The following is a 13,434-nucleotide window of genomic DNA, read 5'->3' as shown; positions in this document are numbered from 1 at the left end:
CTGGTCTCCTGAGGGCATATTCTGCTGAGGTCAAGGACAGGCCCCTATGGAGGAGAACCAGTGAACACTTAGGGACATCTCTTGTCATTCTTTTCTTCCTTCCTTCCTTTCTTTCTCTTTTTCTCTTTCCACCCGGAAGAGGTAAAGCTTGACAAGAAAAAAGTAAATGACTTTCTAGACCATCCATATTTCAGGGCTGCCTCATGGACCTGTCCTTATTTTCTCAATAAAAACCCTCCAAGGAACTAAGATGTTCTATGTGTTCCATGCACGCTCACCTGTGTGCCTGCCCCGCACAGTCCCCCATCTTCCCTTCCCTCTTCCAACACTTCACTCCCCTGTGGGGGCTTATTCAATGGCAAAGATTGCTGTGAGTTCCAGCATGGTGTCTGCCTCACCCCCTTCATGACTGTCTTGCTGACTCAATAGCCTTTGTTCTGGCTGTTCGGGAACCCTCGTCTGTCCTCTGCTCAGGGACACTGCTCATCATTAGCAACACCCACCTGTATTCCTCACTGTTCAGGCCCTGGGAAATCGGCTGTCCTGACCTGGGACAGCTTTAAATATAAGAAATTGCTACCTTCCACCGCTGGGGTCAGAAGGCTGGGTGTGTGGTCCAAGGCTCTCGGAGGTGTTTTGCATCCTCCCAGAATCTCCTCTCACCACCCTAAGAAACTCTACTACCAGGACACCTCCAACCAACACCCTCCATTAGGTGCTGAGCTGTCAATATTTCCAGCCCAGAAAGACCACAGCCTGTGCTTTGCAACAGGGAAAACCCTCCCCTCTACCTCCAGTCCATCCAAGTGCCCCCACCATTCCTCAGCTCGCACAGCCCACAGACGGTTTCTGAGTCTGTACAGCAGGGGAATTCCATAGGTGTCAGGTCCTGAGTCTCTTAGACCAGCTACCATGTTCCACTCAAACCTACATGACGAGTCCATGGTCCTCTGGTAGTGCAGGGGCCCCTCCCATGTGCCTCTCCTGGCACTGTTGCTGGATCTCCTTCCTCCTTAAGTCAGGGGAAAGATCTTGGTTTCTCTGGGCCTGTGAGTGGGGAAGGGTAGGAGGAGACGAGCGGCCTAGGGTCCAGTCTATTCTGCATCCTGTGGGCCCATGACTCTGGTGGGTGGAAGCAGAGGGGGTAATGGGACAGCGAGGCTCTTGGCCTGCTTAGTGGCTCGGGATTTAGGGCACATTCAATTGGAGGCTGAACCTAGTGGAGCATGTTGGTCAGCAAGCAATTTCTGCATGTGTAGGAACTGAACCAGTTCACCAAGCTCTCTCAAAACTAATAAACACTCTTACTTCTGGCAACAGGGGAAGGGCAGATGATGTTCCAGGAAACTCCTCTTTAACCTCCTGGGAACATTCTGACAGGGTCTTTGAATATACAACAAATGTCTGCTTTGGTTAAGAAGACATTGGGTGATTTGAAGGTACATTCTGGTAATGTAGAAAACAAAAGTACTTCAAAATTAAAATCTTATTTTATGATTTAGAATCTACTGTACTTAGATGACTGATAAATTGTTTAATGAAGGCATTGGTAAAAATAAAAGCTGAGAGCTACAGAGTTTTTTTGTTTTTGTTTTTGTTTTTGCATTACCTGGGCCTCTCACTTTTGGGGCCTCTCCGGTTGCGGAGCGCAGGCTCCGGAGGCGCAGGCTCAGCGGCCATGGCTCACGGGCCCAGCTGCTCTGCGGCATGTGGGATCTTCCCGGACCGGAGCACAAACCCGTATATCCTGCATCGGCAGGCAGACTCGCAACCACTTCGTCCCCAGGGAAGCAGGAGAGCTAAAGAGTTTTAACATTACTTTCTATTTTCATAAATTTTACATTACAGTCTAAAACTGTGGCATGCTTACCTATTTGTCCATCTATCTCTCCTTCTCCCTCTCTCCGTAGTGTCAAGATGTTCGTCACTATTTGGTAGGTGCCAATTCTTCCTCAACACGCACACTTCATTGTGTAGGAGAAGTGATAACGTTTGTTCACAGGAGTGTAAGTGAGGAGGTGATGCGCGGGCGGGCTGGGCCACTGCAATGTGGTGAAAGAAGGACAGGCATTGCCCACGGGGGCTGGCCCCTGGACCCTAGGCTCCTGCTTTTATCCAGACATCTGGGGCACCCTGATTCACACTTGACCCAGTAAACAAGGAGCCTAGAATATCTCTGTGAGCAGTCCTGGCCAGGAGCCCTTCACATAGTTCTCTCCATTTACATCGTGGGCATGGAGTTCTCTCAAAGATCTTCAAAGTTCTCAGTTCTTCTGATTTCTATAGTTTTCGCTTTTCTTCATGCCAAGGATGTCACTAAATAAATTAGCCTATGTATGATTAATATGAACATATAGTGTTGATATATTAATAAATATTATTATATTAAAATAATATTAGTATATCATATTTAACATTTTATTTACATTATATGTACATTTATTTATATAGTATTATTTTATTATAATAAATTAAATTAATAAATATAAATAAGCTATTAATATGAATATATATTACACCTGTGAGTCAGGATTTGCCTCCTGGGTGCTCAGCTCTTCCCACTGAGCCAGACTGTTTGCCTGAAAAAATGAAGACTTCAGGGCAAAGTGAAATGTGAGGGGGAGGTGGGCAGAGAAGACCCAACCTGCAGTCACAGTGAAGAATGAGGTGTGTTCTCAAGACCAGCTTGAAGCGCACATTCTTAGTGAGGAGAGCGGATGCAAACACTGTCGCCCGCCCCGTGCGCCCCATCTGGAGTGGAGAGGGGAGGAAGCCTCCTCCAGGTATTTCTTCACCGGCTCCTCCCACCGGACCCCCTCTCCTCCCCAGTCTCTGCTGTGACACTTGTTTTTTGACATCTGGAGGTGAATTTAACCCTTCCCCACTGTTCTCCTCCCTCCTGTCTCTCTTTTCTTTCCCTTCATTGAGGCTCTCAGGCCTGCTATCAGGTTGGCTGGGGGCCACAGCCAGTCGTAAGCACCTTCCCTGCAGCCAGTGAGCTGGCCTTGCCCCATCTTCCTCCTTTTAGAGCTGTGATAACTGGGTACCTGCTGTCACTGGAGACTTTCCCTGCTGTTATTCTCCCCTCGCCAGGTGGTCGGATGTACAGGACAACTAAAGGCGACTCTGACTTTCCCCGGGTGTGCATGGTAGCACCTATTTGTTTGCTAAGGCTAGCCACCTAAGCACAGGCTGTGCGTTGTTTTAAGATATAGCCCAAAAATACAATAAGAAAAAAGCTCCCCTGATAAGGTTGGCGTGACTAAATATATTCAGAACTTCATTGAGCCTATTCTCATACACTCAATTTACTACAGCTTTAGAGGTTTCTAATTTCTACTCAGATTTGCAAAGATTGGTCACTGCGAAATTTATTAGCTGTCATTGTATTCCAGATGGCAGAGTAAACAGGGACTAAAGGTAGAAACACCTGCAAAATACCTAATATGGTCAAAAGTGTCCGAATACTTTTAAAATGTTATTGATTAACCATCCAGACAAATGAGAAATGCCAGAGAAAAGTCAAATAGAGACATGTATTCATTCAGCCAAAAAGATGAACGAAGTGAGAGGTGAGGTGAGGAAGCTGGCCCAGTGTGGGCGGTGGGACCAGGCAGCTGTGGCGGCAGCTCTACCACGTCCTTCACAGGGCTGCTCTCTCAGCCCCCCAGACGGGCAGCTTTTCTTGGTAAACTCAGTGTAAGGATATCAGCCATTCATCAGGCACTTCTTTGGCTTCACACGTGAGCAGGACCCTTGTAGCTGCAAGGTTTACAAATTAGATCCTCTGCAGTGGCTAGTCTGTGTTCTGTGCTCTCCTCAACTGAGGCTGCTTCTGGTGTCTATCACAGAACCTATAACACGTCCTGAGTGTCCAGGCTTACAGCGGTGCTGCTTGAGACTGGGCTGTGACATATCCATGTCTGGCATGTAGCAGGCATTGAATGAATATTTATTGGGGTCAAGGAGGCTAAACTGCACAAGCATCTACTCCTAAGCTGCTTCACACAGCTTGTGACTGCAGCTGAGCTCCAGAGACCTCACTGCCTGTGGTGGGGGCTAAAGCTCTCACAGCTTGTTTCATCTGCATGTTGCTTTCCCCCTGATAATATGATCCTTTTAGCTTCTCCTCCTAGAGTTTTGCATTGACCAAGTGAGAAAGACCAAAGTTGTTCCAGTCTTGTGTCAGGCTTTTAAAGCTCAACTACACTGAAAGCTCATGAGAGGTACAGTATCACGTGGGGGTGACTTTCAACAAGAGTTGTCACAGTGGCACTAACCTCAACAAGTCTATTCACTTTTTGTATAGAGGTTTTAGTCCAATACTCTGCTCAAAAAGTTCAGAAGGCACACTTTGTGATATTTAAGCCCTTTGCTCTTGCTCTAGGGCAAGATTTCTCAACCTGGGGATTAACGACATTCTGAGCTGGATAACTTCTCGCTGTGGGAGCTGTCCCGTGAATTCTGTGATGTTGAGCAGCACCCCTGGCCTCTACCCACTAGCATCTCCTCAGGCGTGACAACCCAGAATGTCTCCGGTTACATCCACTAGTCCTCTGGAGATAGGGGATTGAGGAAAAATTCCTCAGCTGAAAATTTTTTCTCAAGTGGCACCAGTAGATTGCAAGGAGAACCAAAACGACACCAACAAAAGACTCACCAAGACTTGCCCAGTGATGGAATTATGACAAACTAAAGAATAGGCTTTCCTTGTGTAGTATCTTCAGGCTATTTTTGGATACTTCTGTGCAGAGCTGACTCGAAGTCCTCCATCCCTTAGTGGTATTTGGCCCAAGGCCCCAAGATGTCTTTACCTAAAGTGTGTTTAATGTCACGTTTGTTTAATATATTCCCCCAGATGTGCCCCTCTGTGTGCCTGCATCAACAGCGTGTATCTACTTAGATTATACAATGTGAGAAAATAGAATCCTCATTATTTCAATAACCTCCAGGGTAACAACTCACAATGAACCTAAACTAATTTTACTGATAATAGTGAGATTTTGTTACAAGAATATGTAGTAAATATTAGGAAACAATCTATTTTACAATAATAATTCAAAATGAAGTTAAAGAAATTTAATCATCATGACTGTTTACCACGAGAATCAGGTAGTGTAGCATGTTAGGTGGTGCAGCAGGGTGAAGATGACAAGACAAATATCTCTAACGTGTTCCCCACTTACTCATCTCTAATATATAGGGCACCACACAGGGTGCACACAGATGTGCCACCCACACCTCTGGCCCAGAAAACACTCACTGCCCAGCTGCTGGAGTGCCATCAACAGGCAACTTCCAGCCAAGATCCCCTCAGGCAGCCTCACCCATGCATGGGTCCCTCTCAGGGCTACCACACCCAATGGTCAAGTGCAGAGGGGCACTTACAACACCTGTGATGGCCACATATGCTTCAGAGCCCCCATGGGCTGAGGCAAGGCTTCCTCGGGGCCGGACACCTGCTCAACTATGTCATCTGGCCAATCCGGCTCCCTCTCTGCCCTGTCACAGAGGTTGACACTTAAGTTGCACTCTGCTTGCCAAAATCCATGTAAACATTCCCTTCCAGAGAAACTGACATGTGACGGTGGGGAAGCAGTGATGAGAGGGAATTGGGAGCTAGACTGCTCCACAGTTGGAAGTAGCAAGGACCCCTCCACGGGCTAAGTGGGGCACCCATAGTGTCTGGAATAGGCGATGGTCCAGGTGTGCAAACTCTCACAGGTGACAGGGTAGTAATTGCTAGTCACCATCGAAACAAGAAGAGGAGCTTCCGGGTAGAAAGAAAACAGAAAAAGCTGAACCCCCCACCCAGACCCAGGATTTTGACAAAGATATTTTCACATATTGAGGTATGGGGACGTCGTCTGTCTTATACAGGAGTTAACTTGAGTGTTATGCATACTAGAATAGCCTGCGTGTGGCCTATCAAACATACATTGTGCTTCTGCTTTAATTATTAAAGAAAAGAGTGCATTGACCAGAAGTAAAGACTGTCCATGTTAAAAATAAAGATGAAATGCCTCCCTTCCTGGGACGCCAATGCTGAAGCTCCTTCAATAATAAGCCTCATTTCCCAGGTGCCAAGGCCATGCTGACTCTCTGTGTATGAGCTGATCTGTTTTTTGTTTGTTTGTTTTGTTTTTGTTTTTTCCCTGAAACCTTAAAGGAAAGTATCCCTGACTTGTTTAATGTTCTTTGTTCTGACAATATATAAAATTTTGCTGAAAACCATGCTTACCTGAGACAGGTCATCAGAGCTATCTTAGCGGTTGTCTTCCAGGCTGTAGTCCACAGTTTGGCTCAAATCAGATGCTTTTCTATTCCTATTATAGATTGTTTATTGATTATTTTCATCAACAATTTATTAGTTAAAGTAGCCAGGCTCCAAGTCCCAGACGAGGTTAGTCAGCCACTCACCAGAGGTCTGCTAGCCCGTGGGACGTTAGCGCCGTGAGAGGGACCCTAACTTGGTACTGGAATTCAGGAGGATGCCCCTGAGCATTGAAGCCCACACTCTTCTGATCCCTGTGAGCCTGCAGAAATGGCCAACCGTCCCTGTGTAGACCAGGTGCCGCCCGTCCATCCTGTTCTTGCAATGAGAATGAGTGCTTGGTCCCTTCTTACTGCTCAACTTCCACCCTTTCAGCTACCAGCCCTAGGGAGAAAGTGGTAACCCCAAAGAACACCCCAAATTTCCTCAGTGCTCATATGAATAGTCGGAGGAAGTAGTTGAAGGAGCAGAAGGAGTGAGATTTCACCAGAGCTGGAAAATTGCATCCAGATGCGTCACCTGTGAGTAACGACCCCAGCTGCCGCCATCCCTTTTGCCTTCCAGATGTAGGGGGTCTGCGGGATCCTTGCTAAGTCTATTTTTCGCCATTCCCGGCCCTTCCCTATCATCACCCCTTCACCTTGAAACATGTTCAAGAAATTTGATTAAAAAGAAAATGTGTTCAGCTACATCCAGTGGAAAACCTGCTATTATGGGTATTAAGAACAAGTAGAAGCATTCCCAGGCATTGAACTATGGCTTCATCCAATCGTGCCTAAGAAGGAACCAGTTAAAAGAGTGGTATGCTATGAACAGAAAGAAATCTTTACAGTGACTGGAGAGTTATTCTATTTAGAAAAAGAGAGGGTCTTTTTATCCAACCCCAAGGTTATTCCACACAGAAAGAGATAAAAAAAAAGACCCTTTTTCCACACCAACAGGTGGATAAAGGAGCCATCAAATTTGTACTCAAAGGAGTTGACATCACGTGTCTACACTTAGCTTCTCGAGGAGCTAAGCTTTGCTCCGCTTCAGCAGATAGGATTGTTGCAATTGAGGCAGAAGGAAAACAGCTTGCTCTGGGTGCTGTAGTCGTGAAGATGTCTGCAGATGATGCTGAGAAAGTCAACACAGCAACTGGCATTGAAACATGTATTATATAAAAGGTGGGCTGTGGCACATAAAAGCATATAAGTAAGTCTCAGATGGAATGCACTTGGGCTCCACATGGATGTGGTGCAATATCTGTGTTTGTGTGTGTGTGTGACAGCATGACTACAACGTCCCTGTGATTATGCTGAATAAATTCTACACATGCAGAAAAGAGAACCCAACAAATAAACAACTGTTGCCGCCTTGCTCGGAAAGAGTGCAGACCAGCTGCCCCTGTGTCCTCTCCTGGCCATCAGGCTATAACTCTCCCAAAAGAGCTTCATGACCCAGCCAGTGTGCTGGTGGGACTGCGAGAAGACAAATGGGACTGAATTCTCAGTGTGTCACCTGAGATGCCCTCATGTGAGCGTCTGGACAGGACCGAGCATGGAAGAGTCAAGTGTAGGGGCACTGAACTGGCTGGAGGGTTTTCCTCTCGACATCCCTGCGGAGTCAGAGCCCTCTCAGCCCTTCATGGTGGAGAAGGGAGATGATGAGATGCCTCAGCCCCTACACATGGACAGGCAGCTCCCGGCTCTTGCGGACTTCCAAAGCCTCATGCTAAGAACTGACTTGTAATAACTTTGTTTTTGTCATTAATGTACTAGATATTTTTAGTAGCATTAATCTGAAAACGGGTTATTACCACCGATGTCAGTAATGGAATTAGCTGCGCTAGAGATAACCTACAGTTTAACCTAAAGTTTACAACGAAGTTTTCGCCTCAAAGTTTTAAGGAATTCAAGACGAGACTAGAATAAGACAAGACACCACAGAAACTGCTTGGTGACTGGGCTTTATATTCACTTTAAAGAAAATTATCTCTAAAAACTTAGAAACGTTTAATTATGCATATTGTTATTAGCATGAAGGTGAGAGATAGAAATGAAATATGAACCTAGATATGCTTATAGCAGTGTTATGTGGTTCTGTGGAAAGCTTTCTGCAGTGTTCTCAAATAGCAGTGGAAAACCCCAAAGCAGGAAATGGTGACACCTCAAAGTCATGCTGTTACCCGACAAAAGCAAGCTGCAAGGCAACACACAGTATTTAAGACAAGTAAAAATGAAACTTTATTATCTGTGAGTAAATAAAAGTATATTTGAAAAATTTTTTTTAAGTTGTCAGAATATATACAAATGAACCATGGATACCTTGATATGTGTGAATGAGAAATTGTACTTTTACTCTGAAGTATTCAGGGTTTTTTTTGTGTGTACTTGGAACTCAGGATGAACTTGAACAAGAGTGTACACTGTTTGTATTTTAAAACACGCGCACACATGCACAATTTTACATGTGATAACAGAAATGTCTTGTCATACAGCCTACAGTCAAGTCAAATAGTAAGTTACGTGGAAGAGAATGGGTTTTTATTTAAGGATTAGAGACAGAACACTCTCGAAGCACAAATAATAAAACCCTCACTGCACAGTAGTCACTAGAACATTCCTTGAGCACTCGCTGGGTTTAAGCCAGCTTGGAAATCAGTTATTTGTCTAAACTAAGTGAGAATTTATGCCCGGTTCCTAGAAAGCATATGTTTTAATTAACTTGGCTGCCAGTGTCTCTCCAGGGAAGAAAATATACATTTTATTTTCAAAACTCGTCTGGGCCTGTTCTATCATGGATTGGTCCATTAAAAACAAAACACCCAAATCAATATTCTAAAATACTATTTTTGCTTACCTGAAACCTTCCTCCTTTTTAGAGCTTTTTATTTTCTGTCATCTGTTCAACACAGTGTAAAGTAAATACAGTCGAGTCCACAGCAGGGGCCGCTACTCAGGGGGCTCGGGGCTTCGGACATCACTAGGAGTTGAAATGGCAAAGAGCATGTTTGATGCAGAGCCCTAAAGGCATTTTGGTCCTGGATAATCTGCATCTACAGAAAGCACATGATAGCCTGATACTGTTTCCTACATCTGCCACAATTTAAAATAATTTTCTAATGTTTTATTTTCTGTAACCTGAGATTGGGAATGTTGGGGAGAGGGTATAAATATAACTATTTATGTAACTCATTCTAAATAGAGTATAATTAGAAAGTATAATTAAACTTGAGTCTAATTCCCCTTCATATCCTAGTTTCTGTGGCTCTCAGTAGATAAGGCTCAGGTTCCAGTCCCAGCTCATTTGTACAGAGAGGACAGTAGGTGGCACCATCAACCAATTTAAAACACAGTTCACTGGTTTGGTTTGTTGTTAACCAGTTTACCACACCCCAGCAGGAACCTAAATAGTTTTGTGCATAAGTGCATTAAGTCCTGGCCATTGTCACGGGAGAATAATCCTAGAAGAGCACAAAGCCATTTAAATAGATCTGTATGAAGTATTTACAAATAACCACAGGAAGAGACTTTGCCTCTCTGTAGATCGAGATTATCCAATAATTAAATGCGTTTAGGGTTTGTGTCATAAATACTCTTTGCCACTTTAATTTCTGGTAATGAGAAAAGTCTGCCTGTGACCATCCCTAAACTAGTTTGTCCTTTGACCCTGGCCAGACACATAGACTTTATATATTTAGGTTTTCTTGTCTGGGGGAACAAAAAAACTTGACCTAGCTGCTCACAAGTGGAAAACAAAGTATTAGACCTTAAAATGTTCCAGTAGAGTGCAGATCAAACCCTCCCGATTCTAGACACTTCATAGAATGTTTTTAAACCTTTTCAGCCATCACTCGCTCTTGACTCAGAAAGCTTAATTTACTAGCTACTGTTCACAATGGAAATGTGTTGAAATCACTGCAGCTATGTTCTACTCCAGTGCACAAGGATCTCTACAGCCTAGGAACAGTGTTAAATATTCTGAAAGGGTAAATCCAGGGCATTTAATTTTATTTGAATAAAAACCTGTGCACAAACACACTTTATACATGACTTCAGGGAGGCCACAGGCTCCCTGGGCTCCCTAAGCCCCTCAGATTAAGATCTCCTGACCTGGGAGTGAAAGAAAACAAATGCACCCCTACCACCTTCCCCATTCAGACCTCTGGTCCCACCCCAACCACACCCGTGGGAAGGCAGGTCGACACTCAGCACACATACTGTCCCAGCTGCAAGGCGGTCAGACGTGTTATATGAAGCAGATCCGCCACAGAGCACCTCTGCTTCCTACATCCTCCTGGCCCAGAAAGAGATTTAGAAAAAGCACAGAGGAGAACATCAACTCAGCAGAGCAGTCTCGAAGCACAAGGGAGCGCAGAAACAGGAAGCACAAATAAGCCCAGGGAATGACTGACTTCTGACGTTTTTGTTGATAACAGATCTGAGTGAAGTTTTCCTGCTCCCTGCTGATGGCATCTCTGTATCTGCAGGCACTTTCTCTTTGCCTCGCAGTGAAATGCAACTGCTTGTCAGAAGGCCGATCTCTTCTGTCATCCATAGGTCGCCTTCTCGCGGCTGTCATCTCTGTAACCCTGGACTGTATGCTGATTGTTCCATTGGTTGTTAACACTTCTATAAACGGAGATCTAACTGCCAAGAGTTCAAAATCCCAGTGGTCTGTCAGGTCCCACCACCAATTCACTCCCCAGAGTCATCTCTGAAGTGGGTAAAAATGCCACAAACTCAGGACTGAAGATACTACTGTGGGAACATGAAATACATTTAGAACCTTAGAAAGTCTAAATGTAAAGGTATTTGTTTTCCTTTAAAGTCTGATAAGAAAATGACCCTCTTGCTTATCTTGTCTAAAGAATAAAGATGGACAGGTACTTATCTGAAGATAAGCTACAAAATTTGAGACTGAAGAATGGAATTAAAAGAGAATTGTCTCATGCAGAATAACTACTCGGGTTTGAGAATTTGAGAGGAAAAAGAAATGGATTCAAGAAAAGATCTTATTATTAGAGCTGAGACCATATGTGATTTAGTCAAATTTCTTTTTCTGAAGGCCAGATCGCCTTGTACAGACTTGTACAGATACAGGGTGCAACTTTCTTCTCTACTGATCTACAGAGGGGTCCACAGCCACCACTCCAGACCACCGCATTGTGCAGCACTCAAGATGCTCAGGACTCTCTCCTATGTATCCCTGCGGAGTGACTCCCAAATGATCCATCCACTGGGCCTAGCTCTACATGCTTTTAAACACTCTTTAAACCTCTGAAGAGAGCTCTCCTCTCTTCCACATGAAATATCCCCTCACATCTCCTCACTGTTAACATGGCTGCTGGTTTTACAATCAGTCTTAAGATATGGTCTCCTGACTAATGTTTCTTATTATAATAAAGTCAACGGTTTTATACAATATCTTACTGGCATTATTAATATGTCAGATGCAGAGAAAGAATTCAAGTATTAAGGCAAATAATTGTCCTCCTAGCCTTATGAATTATCTAAATATTGTCTCAACTGATAATGAATGTACAGAGCCTTTTCATAGGGAAAAATGGGGAAAAAGGTAAGAAAATTAGATCAAGCTTAATTCATAAAATTAGCAGCGGTAGATGTTCTTTGAAAGGAAGAACACAAAGGATTATGAATCAGAAAACTGCTTCCAAAGTGAAAGAAAAGAAGCAAAAGCCACCAGAAAATTCTCATGAGTAGACATTTTAGGGAAGCCGGATAATCTTTCTGGAAAAACAAATTGGACTTTCATTCAGTTGGTAGAAATCGTGCTTTAATTTTTAATTTTTAGAGATTTAAAAAGAATTTAATGTCCACATTTATGAGAAGTTGATAATATGTGTAGAAGGTTCAAGAACCTATAAATATTAAATACTTTATGTTGTATTCTGCCACCCGCCCTTGCCCAGGACCCCTGTCTTCAAAGTCAGCCACTGTGGTTGATTTTCCAGGTATCATTCCAGAGTGTCATTTTATGGGTATACAAGAAAATGTGAATATATATTTTCCTTCACTCCACATTTTAATACATAAGTAGTTGTATAATGTTTCATTACATCTTCCTTATATTCAGTTGAAAAATATCTGGGGAAAAAAACTTCTATCAGGACGTTGTTTCCTACAAAGCAGTCCACTGAGTGGATGATGTACTATAATGCATGTTGCCAGTCCATATTGGGATAAACACTAATAGTCAACCATCTTTTGACATTACAAACAATGCTGCAATGCATAACTTTGTCTATGTTATTCTACTGCTAAAATCTGTATAGGATAGTTTCTAAAGGATTTGTAGCCTAAAGTATTTCTAACTGAAATAACATTTGATAAGATGTTACCAGTAAGATAGCAGGTACTGAGTTTTTCTGAGGAACCTAGAAGTGGTCATTTCTCTTTATTTTATTATAAATTCAACCTCTCCTCTACCAGATTTCTCCCCGATCTGTATTTGAAAACATTTTCCAACCTCTTCTACCCTTGTGACTTCTCTATAATCTGTTCCTCTTCTTAGCAGTGTCATTCATTCTCATGCCCACCACAGCCTGACATGGTCTCTAACTGCTGTCTGCTCATCTCTCTTTGTCCATCATTGCTCAACCCACTCCACTGGAGAAACACTCAACATGGCCAGACATCTTGTTGAGTATGAAAAAATGGATCATGGATGATTCTGACTCACTGAGCCTGGATGAGAGGAGACATCCAGAGGGGAGTTTAAAGTAGCTGGGGAAGGAGAAGAGGATTTAGGTTTCATCCATGGTCATCATTCAGGGGAAGATGCTACTGAGATTTTACATAGGAGCAGGAGAAGACAGAGTTAGATGCAAATACTTTCAGTGGCCCAGAAATTACAGGTGAACTGAGAGGAAGGGACTCCAAAGGAAGAGCAAGGGAGAGATCACAGTGAGTTGGGAGGCCCAGGGGGCGATAATTTGTGTGGCAGGGCATCCAAAAGGAAGGAGCTACCCAGAGAGAGACCTCCACCACTGCCTGATTATCCCTCTGAGTCTCTGTCGAGTACTAATCTGAGCACACACAGGTGAAATTTCACAAGGCTGGGAAGGAACAATTTCTGCAGAAAGAACAATTACTGGAGAACTGTACATTAAATAATTTCCAAAGTTCATGTATGGCTGAGAATCCTCACCAGCCAGA

The 13,434-nt window shown here is 43.7% G+C and overlaps 1 pseudogene; it reads left to right on the top strand.

Annotated features, from left to right (window-relative positions):
- Positions 1–6,922: 6,922 nt before the first annotated feature.
- Positions 6,923–7,472, top strand: LOC125961027 (malignant T-cell-amplified sequence 1-A-like; annotated as a pseudogene).
- Positions 7,473–13,434: the final 5,962 nt, after the last annotated feature.

Source organism: Orcinus orca, chromosome 14 (genome assembly GCF_937001465.1).
Source record: "Orcinus orca chromosome 14, mOrcOrc1.1, whole genome shotgun sequence".
NCBI classification, from domain to species: domain Eukaryota; kingdom Metazoa; phylum Chordata; class Mammalia; order Artiodactyla; family Delphinidae; genus Orcinus; species Orcinus orca.
The sequence above is the reverse complement of the archived record's forward strand: the minus strand, read 5'-3'. Positions and strand labels throughout refer to the sequence as shown.